The sequence below is a fragment of the Vespula pensylvanica genome, chromosome 4 (genome assembly GCF_014466175.1).
Source record: "Vespula pensylvanica isolate Volc-1 chromosome 4, ASM1446617v1, whole genome shotgun sequence".
Taxonomy (NCBI): domain Eukaryota; kingdom Metazoa; phylum Arthropoda; class Insecta; order Hymenoptera; family Vespidae; genus Vespula; species Vespula pensylvanica.
The window spans coordinates 6,396,192-6,409,626 of record NC_057688.1 but is presented as its reverse complement, the minus strand read 5'-3'; the positions used below and the strand labels follow the sequence as shown (position 1 = coordinate 6,409,626).

At 43.3% G+C, this 13,435-nt stretch overlaps 1 protein-coding gene across 1 annotated transcript in view; it reads right to left on the bottom strand.

The window, feature by feature from the left end:
• The window catches only part of LOC122628312 (homeotic protein antennapedia-like), a 133,960-nt gene extending 124,782 nt beyond the window's left edge, over positions 1-9,178 (bottom strand). Inside the window, exon 1 of the transcript XR_006327001.1 lies at positions 7,682-9,178. The gene's annotated coding sequence lies outside the window, so the exon portion shown is untranslated. The remainder of the gene's footprint in view (positions 1-7,681) is intronic.
• Between the last annotated feature and the right edge of the window lie 4,257 nt (positions 9,179-13,435).

Here is a 13,435-nt window from a genome sequence, read left to right as displayed (position 1 = left end):
CTTCGAGACTCGCTTTGAATTCGTGGGGGCCATCGTTATCGCTTCGGCAAAATTGTGCCGTGAAATCCGTTTTCAGCACGAAGAGCGTGCTTAATACGCTTATACGAAATTCGAATCGCACATTGTTCGTAATACGTTCAACATAATAACCAAGTTATTATAAATAAAGTTGTAGCATAAAAGTATTATATCGATTATCGTAATATCTTCATCGTGTTTTATTCTAATTATCGGTGTGTTAACAAAAGCAAAGCATCGTTAACGATTAATTCGATTAAGAACGAATAAAACGAATAACGATATCGATTCCGCTAAAGAAACCTATATCTACCATTGAAAGTCGGGAATGATAAAAGCTTCCTTACCGAGTGAAACGAACAAAAAGTAAGACGATCGTAGGGATCGAACGTCGTGGAGTTAGCAACGACAGATCGAGGGATCGATCGGCGCATTCTCGACGAATTCTCGAACGCGGTTGTTGTTCGCCGGTACAATTAGCGCGCCGTAAATCACGAGGATAACGAGACGCGGCGCCCCGAAGGCGTCACACGCCGGTCTTGCGCGCGCGAAAGTAAAGGCAGAGGAGGAGGTGAAAGAGGGGAGGATATGCGGAGGAGTTCCGTTCGCCAACTCTCGGCGACGTCTCTCCAACAACTTCCAACTTCTTAGGGTAGACGACGTCGCTTCGCTCTTAGATCTCCTCCTTCGTATTCTTCTTCTTCTTCTTCTTCTTCTTCTTCTCTTCACTTACCTCCCCTCCCCTCTCTTCCAACTCCCTCCTCTTAAAGAACATTCACCCTTCGCTTTACTCTTCTCCGTCCGTTTGCAGTCGCTTTCTCGAAGTGCTCCAAAACGTGGCCAGAAAACCTCGTGTCCCATTCATCTTATAGTGCTCCGTTCGAAAATAACTCGAATTTAAGAAGCTCGAAAACAATACGGACGAGTTTCCCCATTGCGTAATGGATCCACGCTAACTTCCACCACCGCTACTATCTACTAGTACTCGAGGGATTAAGACACGACCATGGCCAAAACCTTTCCGCGAATATTCAACTATCTTCGGATTTACCGTAAATTTTATTTCCCGACGTTTAAAGGGACAATCGTGCTTTCATTCAAATTTATTCCGTTTACCTAGACTTTCTTACTAGATAAATGTCTTGTTTCTTAAAACAACTCGATACTAAGAATTATTAGACGATTTATCTACCATCGCTGAGAGTATCGTTTCGAAGTCCGAGTACAATTCGAAGAAGGACGTTTAATCTTAGAAGATTTTCGCGACTCTAAACGCATTTACGAGAAACGCGTTTAATCATCGCCGATATATACCGACGACGTCAAAAGACGCAGTCTCCGTCTTTCCGACGCGTTCATTACGCATGCAAATATATAATGTATATATATGTATATATATATATATATATATATATATATATCTTCTTCTACATTTCTCGCCGCTTGAAGCGTACGTATCAATATGACGAAAGTAACAACGATTATCGTTTAACAACGATGTTCGTTCATTAATCACAAGCTTACACAAAGTTGCCGACAGACACTTCGATAATTCAGAGGCGTACAAATTATAGGGAATTCGCGATACCGGACTTATCTCTGTCTTTTACTCTCTCTCTCTCTCTCTCTCTCTCTCCTTCTCTCTCCTTTTTTTTCTATTTTGTGAACTCATTTAAAGCAAATTTACATTAAGAAACATCTGTCTGATTGTCGACAATGTATCATCCGAATTAAATTTTATGTCATGTCTCTTACGAAATTTTTTTACGTTATCCTATTAAAAAGGATATAAAATTAATCCGTCAAATATGCGGATTCTTTAAAAAAATTTCCCTACGGTCTTTGGAATAAAAAAAAAAAAAAAAAAAAAAAGTAACCTTTTTTGTAATTTATTCTTTTCTTTTTTTCCTTTTTTATTTTAATTATAAAAAATGAAGTATTGAAAAATATTGACTAATTCTTCAAATATATTTGGTAAAACATTGAAGTATTTTTGAAAATTACTTTTTGACCCGCCGATAAAAGCAAATTCATATTGGCTTGGCGATTAGGCAAGGAATACGTAAAGATAGACAAGTGTATAATTTCGTGGATGACTCAAGCGCAATTTAACATATCTGTCAAACGATAGAGAAACCTTGAAATTCTTTTAAACGCGTGCGGGGTGTCTCGGATTTCCTTCGGAGTTTACATCGATAAATTATCGAATATGTTGACTTCCGCTACCTCTATGGTTTCACTTTTGTATCCGACAGAGCGGTGCACCCTCTTCCGTCGGTGCTACTTCCTTAGGCCCTTCCGTCGGCACTGCTGATTTATCGCAATGGAAAGTACGAGAAATAACAAGGGAACGCGGGACCGCGTTATACGCTTCGCCCGTTCCCGAAATAAAAATGCGCTTTGGAACCACAGACGCTCGACTCGTTCAACGAAATTTTCTGCGGTCGAAAGAATTTTACCGAGGAACGTGACTCCTACGTTACATAGAACAACGAAGGAAAAAAAAAAAAAGAAAAGTTCTCAGCGACTGAATCTGTCATTTCTTTCCCCTTTCTGATATACAATCGTTCCGTTCGTATCTACTTTAGAAATACATAAAGTATACTTATCTAGCAAAAACCAATGTACATATATATATACATACATATATATATATACATATATTCATACTTATTGGCAGTAGGTTTTCTTTCTTATAAGGTAATACTTTTTAACATGACCAAAGAAAAAAGAAAAATGAAAAAGAAATAGTGACGATACAAATGAAGAATGACGTAGCACCATGTATCTTCGTTCCCGTCGAGTCGGGAAGATCCAACGAGAGGTAAAGAAGTACGGATGGCAGAGTTTCCTAGCTAGCTCTCTAACATCGACTTACGCTTTAACGTTATATTTCATCGATCTGGTAGTACCGTAGAAAGCCAAATAAGAGAAGAAAGGAAGAAAGGAAGGAAGGAAGGAAGGAAGAAAAGAAGGAAGAAAGGAAGGAAAGTGGAAAGAGAGGGACGATCAAGCCTGTTAACAAGATCGCACCGTAGATAGGACATAAATCTGCCTGCGTCAGGACCTATTTGCTATTACAGAGTTTTCGAAACGAAATGAGGGAAGAAAGAGAGAGAGAGAGAGAGAGAGAGAGAGAGAGAGAGAGAGAGGTGGTTAGGGAGAAAGAGAGGAGAAGGGGAGAGACACCTTGCGGTGACGTTCCTCCGCAAGCGGGATCTCCGCGTTCTCTTCCTCGTCGTCCTTTGTATCCCCGCATCGTCCGGACGGGAAATCGGGGAAAGTTTGCGCAAGAACGTACGGGCCATTGTCGTGGCGAAGGACCGAAAAAAGAAAGTTAAAAGCTCGTGAGAGCATTGTTGGTTGCGTCACCGGCAGGCTATCCCCCTTCCGCTTTCTCGACGAGCTATGGAGGCCTCGTATATAATATCAAAATTTATGGCCGCGCTCGGCTCGGCTCGGCTCGGGGCCTTACGCACGCTTTACGCTTCTCTTTCAGCTTCTACCGTCCTCGTCTTTGCCGTCTCTCTCTCTCTCTCTCTCTCTCTCTCTCTCTCTCTTTCTCACACACTATTTTCTTCTTTTTCTTCCTTCTCAGCTAACTATCTCCGTTTACCATCCTCTTCCGCCTTATCCTTCTTCTCTCTCTTGTATGACAGGATGAAAACGCTTCCGCGTCTCTCGATGAAACACGTACGAGAACTTATCGATGAAATTCCATGGAAAGTTAATTCAAATTTATGAAGGTAACCGTGTCTGAGCGACTTTCTAGATTTTCTGTTTAGACAGACAAATCATTGGAAAAGTATGAATCTGTTTTAGAACGTAACGAGAAAAAAAATCGACGAGAGAGTTTCCCTTTCGTAACACAATGTAAGATCGAATCGATGTACGTCTTCGGAGAACAGAATCGGAGGAAAGAGCAAAAAGATGAAGGCGAGCGGAAAGGTAGAAGAAGAAGAAGAAGAATACTTGGCTTAGGATTTCTTATCTGACCCAAGAAGGCTCTTTTCATTATGCAACAACGATCTCAGACAGATAGACGAGAGCGTACGGGTAGGTATATTAATATCCAAAGGCATGTGAACCCGCACACATGCGGGGCGGTTTGCGTGCCTGCGTGGTAATCAGTATAATGATCAGCGGTCGAATTGACGTATCGCTAAGATAATATATATGACGGCACATGGCGGCAGATGCGTTCCACGGTGTGACGTGGTCTAACGCATCATTGATAGCCCACCCTCCTCCGCACCCTTCTCTATCTCGTCACTCTCTCTCTCTCTCTCTCTCTCTCTCTCTCTCTCTCTCTCTCTCTCTCTTTCGCTTCACTTCTCCCCTCGAACGTCAATGCCATCCTCCATCAAATTTTCCTATCGCCTCCTCCCTCCTTCTCCAGTGTTCGTTTCCTGCCGACCAATCCTCCCCCTTCCTTCCTCTCCCTTCTCCCTCTAACCATTTCGAACGTTCCACCGGCCCTTCTGTCGCAAACGGAAGGGATGCGACGCAAGGGGACCCCCTCGAACGACCAACCAGCATCCTTCTCCTTCCTTCGGGCTAAGGATTCTACCACCACCGTCGCCGCGCCCAACCGTGACTCAACAGAAAGTGACATTTGCGACAAAAAAACAGCATGGCGTAGAAACTCATTTCGTCTGTACAATTACGACTATTCGACGTAGTTCGAACCCTCGTCCTTCGGCCCTTCGATGTGAATTTTTTGTGAAATAAGTTTTCTCTCTATCTCTTTCTCACTTTTCCTCTCGAAGCGTTATCTTTCTCTCTTTCTCTTTATTTCAGTACTTTTTTTTTCGAAGGTTCTGTAGGCGTCAGCAAAATCGGTCGACCACGTGGACGCGTGGAAAAAAATAGGTTCTCTTATCTCTTCTTTTCTTTTTTTTTCTTTTTGATTTTGTTACAAGCACGTTAAAAGTTGTATGAAATTTTTAATAATAGTGCGAAATCGTACAGAAAATCACTTAAATTAGTTAACGTAGATAACCTAAAGGATTTATCGACGATACTTTGCAAACTGAACACCGCATCATCCGCGATAAATTTCATAAGTGTTAGAACGAGCGCAATCACGTTGCTTGGCACTCGGAGGATTAAACCGGTTTATTTATTACGCGTCCGATGTTCGTTTCTACGATTCGACGTCTCGGACGTACCTATGTAGAATCAGAGTGTACGATGTTGCAACGGCGATAGGTTGATTTCTTGACGTAGGAAAGAAACGATTCGTACTCGTAGTTGTCGATGCATCGAACGATCGGCTGTTACATCGTACCGGCAGGGAGATTTAATTTGTGTGCCGGTTTCGCTTGACTTTCCTCGCTTCTCAGGTCAAATGGGCAATTTGCTCAAAGAATTCTGGGTCGACGATTTAGGTTGCTTTTACGTTTTACGATGGTGTCGGGTAAAATGCGAGTGCTTTCCTCGTACCGAACGTATGAGTCAGATTTCACGTGTTGTACATTTCGCCGCGTGATTTCTCTCATAACATTCACTTTGTTCCAATTAAAATAATCATCCTTGCAAATGAGGGGACTAAAAATAAAAGAAAATAATCCCGCTTAAAGAAAATATGTTGGACGTTTTGATAAGATATATTTTGACAAGTTCCATCCTAATAAGATAAGATCTTAACCACGAGTAAAACCGTGCAAAACGGTTCAAAAGCTTCACCGAAGGACCAAAGATTTTTTCCCGATAAATATTTCTCCGCGTATTACGTTCCGGGGAGTCAAAAGTAGCCGTCGGCATTCGATTGGCACGTCGATGAAATTTGTTGTTGTCGCGCCGAACGAAAAACGAGATTGTGACGCGTTGTCGGACGCCACGAAGGAAACGTTCAAACGAGTTCGGCTTCGACGCCGGTGGTGGAGACTCGGAGAATGGTTGAAAAGAAAGCAAGAAAGAGCGGAGTCCTTGCAAGAAGAACGGTGTATCGCGTTTAACGCTGGAATTTGCGTTTTTGCATCGGGCCGCGCGATGCCACTCCGGAATCTACCGCGAAACAATTACAATTAAGAGCGGTTAGCGAATTACCGAACGTTTCAGGCACGCGGCCCCCACATACTTATATTCCACGCTTCGTGAGCCGACCGATTTCAGCTTTCCGGGAACGCGTAATTTCTCATAATTAATCGCTGACACCAAGTCGACCTACCCTCGACTAAAGGAAACGCGAAACGCGACGCTCCTTAACTTAAACGGAATCGCGATAATTCCAAATTTAGCCTCCCGTAGTTAAGGACTACTAACGCAAATATTTTAATCCTGCCTCCTATGCCCGTCCATTTCGTGAGAATTTTAATTAAATGCTACGCGGTTTAACGTCCTTTTTTTTTTCTTCATTATAGGTTTTCTTTTTTGGCTTTGTTAATTAAAAAAATAAAAAAATAAAAAAAATAAAAAAATAAAAGAAAAAAGTGTGCGTGATTATCATTCGCGACAACCAAACTTTTCTTTCCATGAAATAATCTAACCATCGATTCGAATTTAATTATACGAATAAGAAAAGTCGTAAATTAATTGTAAAAGTCGCCCAATGAGTTAAAGGTGCAAATGCTGGCTTGATAAGAGCAACGATTGGCCCTGAAAAAAATTTTACGGACAAATCGGATAAATGTGTCGGGTATCGCGTGGATGTTTCATCGACGGCCGCGAGGCTTTCGATGAATAAGCGGAAAACGGCTAACGAATTTTGGCTGGGGCCATTGATCCAACGTAGTAGTCGGATAGGTGCTCGTAATGTGACATTCGAAGCGTGTCGTGCGTCCTGCTTCGGCGTTAATTTAAACGTCACGTTATCTCTCATATATCGTTCGTTTTATCATAACGTTCTCTCTCTCTCTCTCTCTCTCTCTCTCTCTCTCTCTCTCTCTCTCTCTCCCTCTCTCCTTCATACTCTCGTACTCTCGTACTCTCGTTTTGGAGTCATCGTTTACGCATTCGCCCTCCTTCGCGACGAAGTGAGAGAGAGAGAGAGAGAGAGAGAGAGAGAGAGAGAGAGAGAGAGAGAGCTCGCATTCGTACTCGAATATTTCTCGACGATAAATTATTCCTACGGACGAGCTACTGTATACGAAAGAGAAAGAAGAAAGAGAGAAAGAGATATCACAGTTCGTCTTAGTTCATTCTCTAAAGCAAGCCGCGGAGTACATATTTTCTTCGCTTATTTACTACCCATGGACTCTAGCAGGAAAATATGGTTCCCCGTGTCGGTCCTTTGATCCGGCCACATTATTTTTTTTCTTTTTCTTCTTTTCGAGGCGCTCGATCTTTCGACGAACAAGTTTATCTAAAATTCTAGGAGCATGAGTTTCGAATCTGGCTCGAGCTGTTAGAACCAAAGAGAATAAATATAGTACACTTTTCTAGATCATCCAAAAAATATGACTTCGTCATCCTGTGTAGTCTAGTCACTTCTCACTCATCGGAACTAAGAGAACTTGTTCAGAAAACAAGCAAAATTGGAGAACGTCCAACGATGTTCTGATTTTATCGACGAAATCTCATGTCGAGAGGGAAAAGAGATTGAAAAGAGTAGGAGAAGAAAAAGCGGAAGAAGAAGAACAAGAAGAATAAGAAGAACAAGAAGAAGAAGAAGAAGAAGAAGGATGAAGAAGTGTGCGTTGTGTTTCGGAGGTTCGCTCACCTCGGTGGCTCACCTCCGTCGCTTCTTTTTCCGGCGTCTCCGTCGTCTCGGTCGCCTCCCGGTCCCGGTTTGCGTCCCCCTTTGTAAGGGGGTAGGACCTCTCCCCTGTGGTTTCAGGGCCGTTGCTGATACGGCTGCTAAGCCGACCTCGGCTTCCCCCTCCGGGTGACGTTCCTCTTCGCGTCCCTGCACCGGGGGCCCTGTCTTCGGCCCAGCGCTGGGCCCCGTCGTGGTTGATACTTCCTCGAGAGTTCTCGGCTCACCACCACCACTACCACCACCGCCGCCGCCGCCGCCGCAGCCGCCTCCTCCTCCTCTTCCTCTGCTTCTTCCGTTTGCTCCGACCTCGGACCAGCTCCGAGAAAGATAACAACGAGGATCGGAACGTCCGCCACGCGATCACCGACACTCCTCGTCGTTGACGATGACAAAGACAACACCATCGACCGAGTACCTGTCCTCCTAGCTACCTCTCTTTCCTCTACCTGATAGCAACGCGTCCAAACAAGTCCATTCACCATATCACCCTTCTTCTTCCCTTATCACTCACCACCGGCTTCTCCTTCTTCTTTCGCACTTTAACGTACTTTATCTCGTAATTTAACGGGACACTCTCGACACCATCGGAAGATACCCGTCGGTCGGTCACGATATTTTAGACGAATTCGCAATTATTTCTGCCGAGCGTTGCCAATGAATAATAATAAAAAATAAGCGAGCTGTTATCCTACGGAGTCATACGAACGAACGATCAATTCGTTCCTTGGTTCGCTTCGAATCGATCTACCCTCTTCTTCTCGTAAAGACACGTAACACTCTCTTCTTTTTTTGGTCCTTCCTTCCTTTCTCCCTTACTTCCGAGTGAAATCAGGCACTACCGGTACGTCTACTCTCGGACGTACATGTACTCCTCTCGAGATCCATTAACCGAGAGACTCGCTCCTCCTCGAAGAGTCCTGCCTTTCGCGATGGCCGATAGTCGTCCTGCGAGTCTCGTTGCACCTTCCTTTTCTCGTTAGACGAAAGATCGGTATTGGTTCTCCTCGAGCGAAGAAATTCAATGTACTTGTTCCCTGTCGATTTCCGATTTTCTCATCTTCTTCGTTTATTTCTAAGACATACTGCGAACAGGGTATCCAAGATCCAAAAATGGTATCGTTCGTCACCGATCGCTCAACGTTATCCTTGTCATCGTCCTCGTTAAAAAACACGATCACTTTCGTTCTCGTCGCGTACGCGTCGACAGCCAGCGTCGGGACGCCGGCAGTTCCGTCGATTCCCATGAAACGCCGCGGAGCTTACCGCGGAGCTTACGATACACAGCACGTTAGTATGCCTTTAACGAGAGATGCGACCACTCTGATCCGCGAATTCCGAGCGACGACTCGATTTCTCGCAGCCTCCGACGGCGGGAGCCAGAGCGCCGCGACGCGAGGCGCCCTGTGCACATGCGTTGAATTACGTCTTCTCCCCTCTCTCCCTCTTTATCCCCCAACGACTCTCCCTCCACCTCAACGCCCCCGTAATATTCGCTATGCTGCTACTGCTGCTGCTGCTGCTGCTGCTGCTGCTGCTGCTGCTGTTTCTCTTCGTGTCGATGCTCTCTCTCTCTCTCTCTCTCTCTCTCTCTCTCTCTTTCTCTTTTTCTTCCTCTCGCTCTTTCTCTCTCTCTCTCTCTCTCTCTCTGTCCTCTCTTTCAACCCTGGAGAACAACGGGAGGAGAAGGGCTGGACTGTCACGCCGTTCCTTTGTACGTCAACAAAGGTACGGAGGCGTTCGGTGAACACGACTCGTTATACATATATATGCATATCGACCAGATATTCGTACGCGCGAAGCCTTTATTCTTTCTCGTTGCTCCTAGTTTTAGATAATCTATTTCTTTAGGATGACTTTTAATTGGATCGTCTAAAAAAAAATTCTCTACCTCGTTAGAACGTGATTTATAGTTTGTAGGGAAGTTCCTAACGACGCATTTCGTTTTCGTTTTGCGATTTCATTATTTCATTGAACAAATTATTGCCACTCGTTGAACGTTTTCAAACGTTACGCGATTGTATCAGACGGATTTGTTAGTCGTCGGAATATTCTTTCATTAGAAATTTAGATGACAGCGTGCGCAAATAACGGACCATGCTGGTGAGTTTTTTTTTTTTAAATAGAAAGAAAACGAAAAAAGAAAACGAAGAAAAAAAATAGAAATCGAGCTCGCCTCGGAGATGATCGCGAGTTCACGCAATCTCGTATTTTCAGTGAAAGCCTACTCGTGCCCCGCGAAGTCGAGATACGCGGATCGAATTGAATGCCGAGCTTTCGAACCTTGAAGGAACGTGCTTGGCCTACGAGCGCCGAAGACCGACAGGAAAATTGCAGAAAATCCCGAGTGCGTCCACGCGTAGAGAACTGCTGACGGATTCGGCCGTCAATCTTTCGGCAGCTATCGTAAACCTATCAACTGACACTCCACATCAGACTATCTCTTTCTCTCTCTTTCTCTCTCCTTCTCTCTTTGCCTCTAAAATGGGTTCTTCATCTTCTTCTCTCTTCGTCAGAACTCTCTCACGCGCAAGTACTGGTACTTTTATACACTCCTATGTCGGCTGCTCTCGATGCGAATAGATCACGATATATATCTAACTCTAACGCGAAGCTAGGCAGGAAATAACATAAATAGTTCAAGAGACCTAACAGTGCAATACATATTCGTTCGTGTCCCTTCTTTTTTTGTGTTCTACATTATGATGATGTTTTTTTATTATTGGATTATTTGAATTGCTCGAAAGTGAAAAATTTATAGCGACGAGATCGGATCGTTCGTGTTGATAAAATATCAATGCATGGTAAGAATTGTTGAAACGTAAAAGCAAATAAAGAAAGATGTCTAGTGCCAATCGGCCATTGAAAGTAACGAGATATATCCGGGCGAGTCGTGCCATCGTAGAACGATGTATTGAGAACGAAAATGGTGCGAGCCAACTGATTCTTCTTACGAAGCATTCACGTGTCTCGATCTATTCTTATTTCCAATTTCAAATAATTCGACAAATTTCTTTTCATTTCCATAATATTTCCGCTTTCTCGAATTGATGAAATTTAAAGATAATCATTCGTCACGAATTATCGACGGATTTGCTTTTTTTTTTTATTCCCTCTTCTTGATTTTAATTAATCGAACAAAACCTGTTCGGTTATACATATATCTATCAATTATTAAAATAAAGCTAATGAAAAATTCAAATCCTTCAGTCATCTGACACCATAAACGTTCTTAATTATGCCTTTACGGGATTCGAACAAAAAAAATCCGCAAACTCACCGGGTGGCGGAAGAAACGTTGTTTCACGAAGGTAGGACGTTGTATATATTTCGAAAGGATCTTACCTGTAACAATAAAAAGATAATTCGATTAATTAGATGCATCAAGAATCTAATATAGTTACGAGGCGAAATTAATTACTTCGCGGTAGGTATAGAAAATCTGTAAGCGGAACGTTTAAAGAGCCGTTCTATATTATTAATATTAATTTTCGTTCGTCGTTCTTTTTTTTACCAGTGAAATCACGGTAAATAAAATCTCTTATAACGCATATAAGTAAAGCGGCATATATTGCGTCAACTTATTATGATCCGTGTTACTTCTGTGAAACGACGGAAAATTATCCGCGCTCTTCCGACCGCTAATTGCTCGTTGGTCGCGTGGTTGAGCGCAGTAAAAAGCGTTCCCCACAAATTGCGTGCTAAAACGAAGGATATTCGGCGTTATACCTACAAATTATCGTTCACGTTACCACGGAAATGAAATGTAAGTTCTTTTTTTTTGTTATCGAAAGAAGAAAAGAAAAGATAAAAAGGAACACGGTAACAAAATTCAATCGAATGATCTTACGATCATTTTCAAATCGACAACGAGTAGAAAGTGAGAAACGAAAATTCGATTAACGAATACGTTCGGTTGTGCAAGAAAAGATGTAGGAGTTCCTTGAAAACGGTAAATTTTCTAGAGCTCGACTGGCGTAATCGTTGTGCAGATTACGAGAAATTAACGGGTATCTAAGTTCGTAGGGTGCAGAGTCTAGGTAGCTTCGGGAGATCACTATGCTGACTAACAGGGAGCTGGCGGAAGTCCGCAGTGGCGGCTGAAAGAAAGAGAAGAGAAAACAGGCGAACGTTTGTGTGTATGAGAAAGAGTGAGGAGGAAGTGCCGCTGGAAGAGGGAGTGGAGTATAGTTAGAGAGTGAGAGAGAGAAAGAGATATATAGATAGACAGATAGAGAGAGAAAGAGAGAGAGGGGGGAGAGAGAGAAAGCATCGGCCAACAAGCAGCGGCCGTGAAACAATGCAGAAGCCGCCAGCCGTGTAATTGGACTCCCCGGGACCTGGTACTCTCTTTAAGAAGAGAAACGCAACCCGTTTTCTTATTTACTAATCGAGACCTAATTCCTCCGGCGTTATTATAAATCACGAGCTTCACGTTGCCCATCGTCGGTTAGCAGCTACCGAGCAACGACTTCTTTCTTCATCGATTTATGTCCCCATCAGATTTGATTCTTCCTTTTCATACATTGTTTTTCTTCGTATTCGACAAATCGAAAAATTTTAATCGTCGGACATATTACGCAGCTTGCTTGAGAACAAAGTAGATAAAGGAATTCGTTTTATCTATCCTTATTTCTTTCTTTCTATTCACCAAGTTCGAAGGAAAGGATCGAGAAGGTAAAAGTCTCTCGTTTCTGCGTACGAACGAGAGGAATCGTAAGGAAGGTCCATCAGGATTCTTCGACGTGGACGTGACGAGAGGACATCGTTGGAATATACTGTTAAGGGAAAACGCTCGAAGGTTCGATCTTCTTCGAAGTGCAGAAGCGGTTGCGGGCTCTATTACACGTTATTGCCTATAAACGGTCGATCTCGCGGAACGACCGCCATGCATCTTTGCCACCGAACCTCTTGACGTCTCTTCTCTTGCGAAAGGAAAGTACACATAAGTACTTACGTTCGTAGTACGGTAATTACACGATAGTCTTTCAGCATTAACTTTTAGTGATACGATTTCTATATTTTATGGTATATCTAAATCTTGTAGACATTATACAATCTCCGATGATATTAAATTTCAAAATGATCGTGATATAATATGTATATATTTTTCGTTGAAATATCCATCGAAAAGGTTTACCTTCACCTCCTTTCCCAAGACACAAAGAAATCTGGAATGAGTCGAAAGACTTTGCAAGGAAACGAAGGATTGTCTATCGAATCGATCGAAAAGAGAAAGAAGAAGAAGAAGAACAAGAACAAGAAAACAGACGAAGACGAAGAGGAAGAAGAAGGAGCGATGGCCGTCGGGCGTCATTAGGAAAGAGGAGAGGGCGCAGCACGCGGATATCACGCGCTCCATCAACGAACTGGGTCACGCAGTCCTGATGGAACGAGCGGCGTTGCTACACTGGGCACACGAGTGGTGTTGAACATTCGCAAGGCGACCGTCTAAACGTATATCTACGATCGTGAGAGGCGACCGGCTGGCTCGGCCCTCCGCACGTAAGACTAACAGAGAGAAGGATATATATATATATATATACACATACATATATATAAAAAGAGAGAGAGAGAACGAAGGGAAGGGTTCCCTCCGATTGTCAGAGGAGGCCGACTAGCACGTGTAGGAGCGTCGAACGAGCGCGAGGACATTGGCGGTGCCAGTCCGTGCTCTTTGTGATCGGGACGAGACTGGACGAATCAGCGATCAACGGA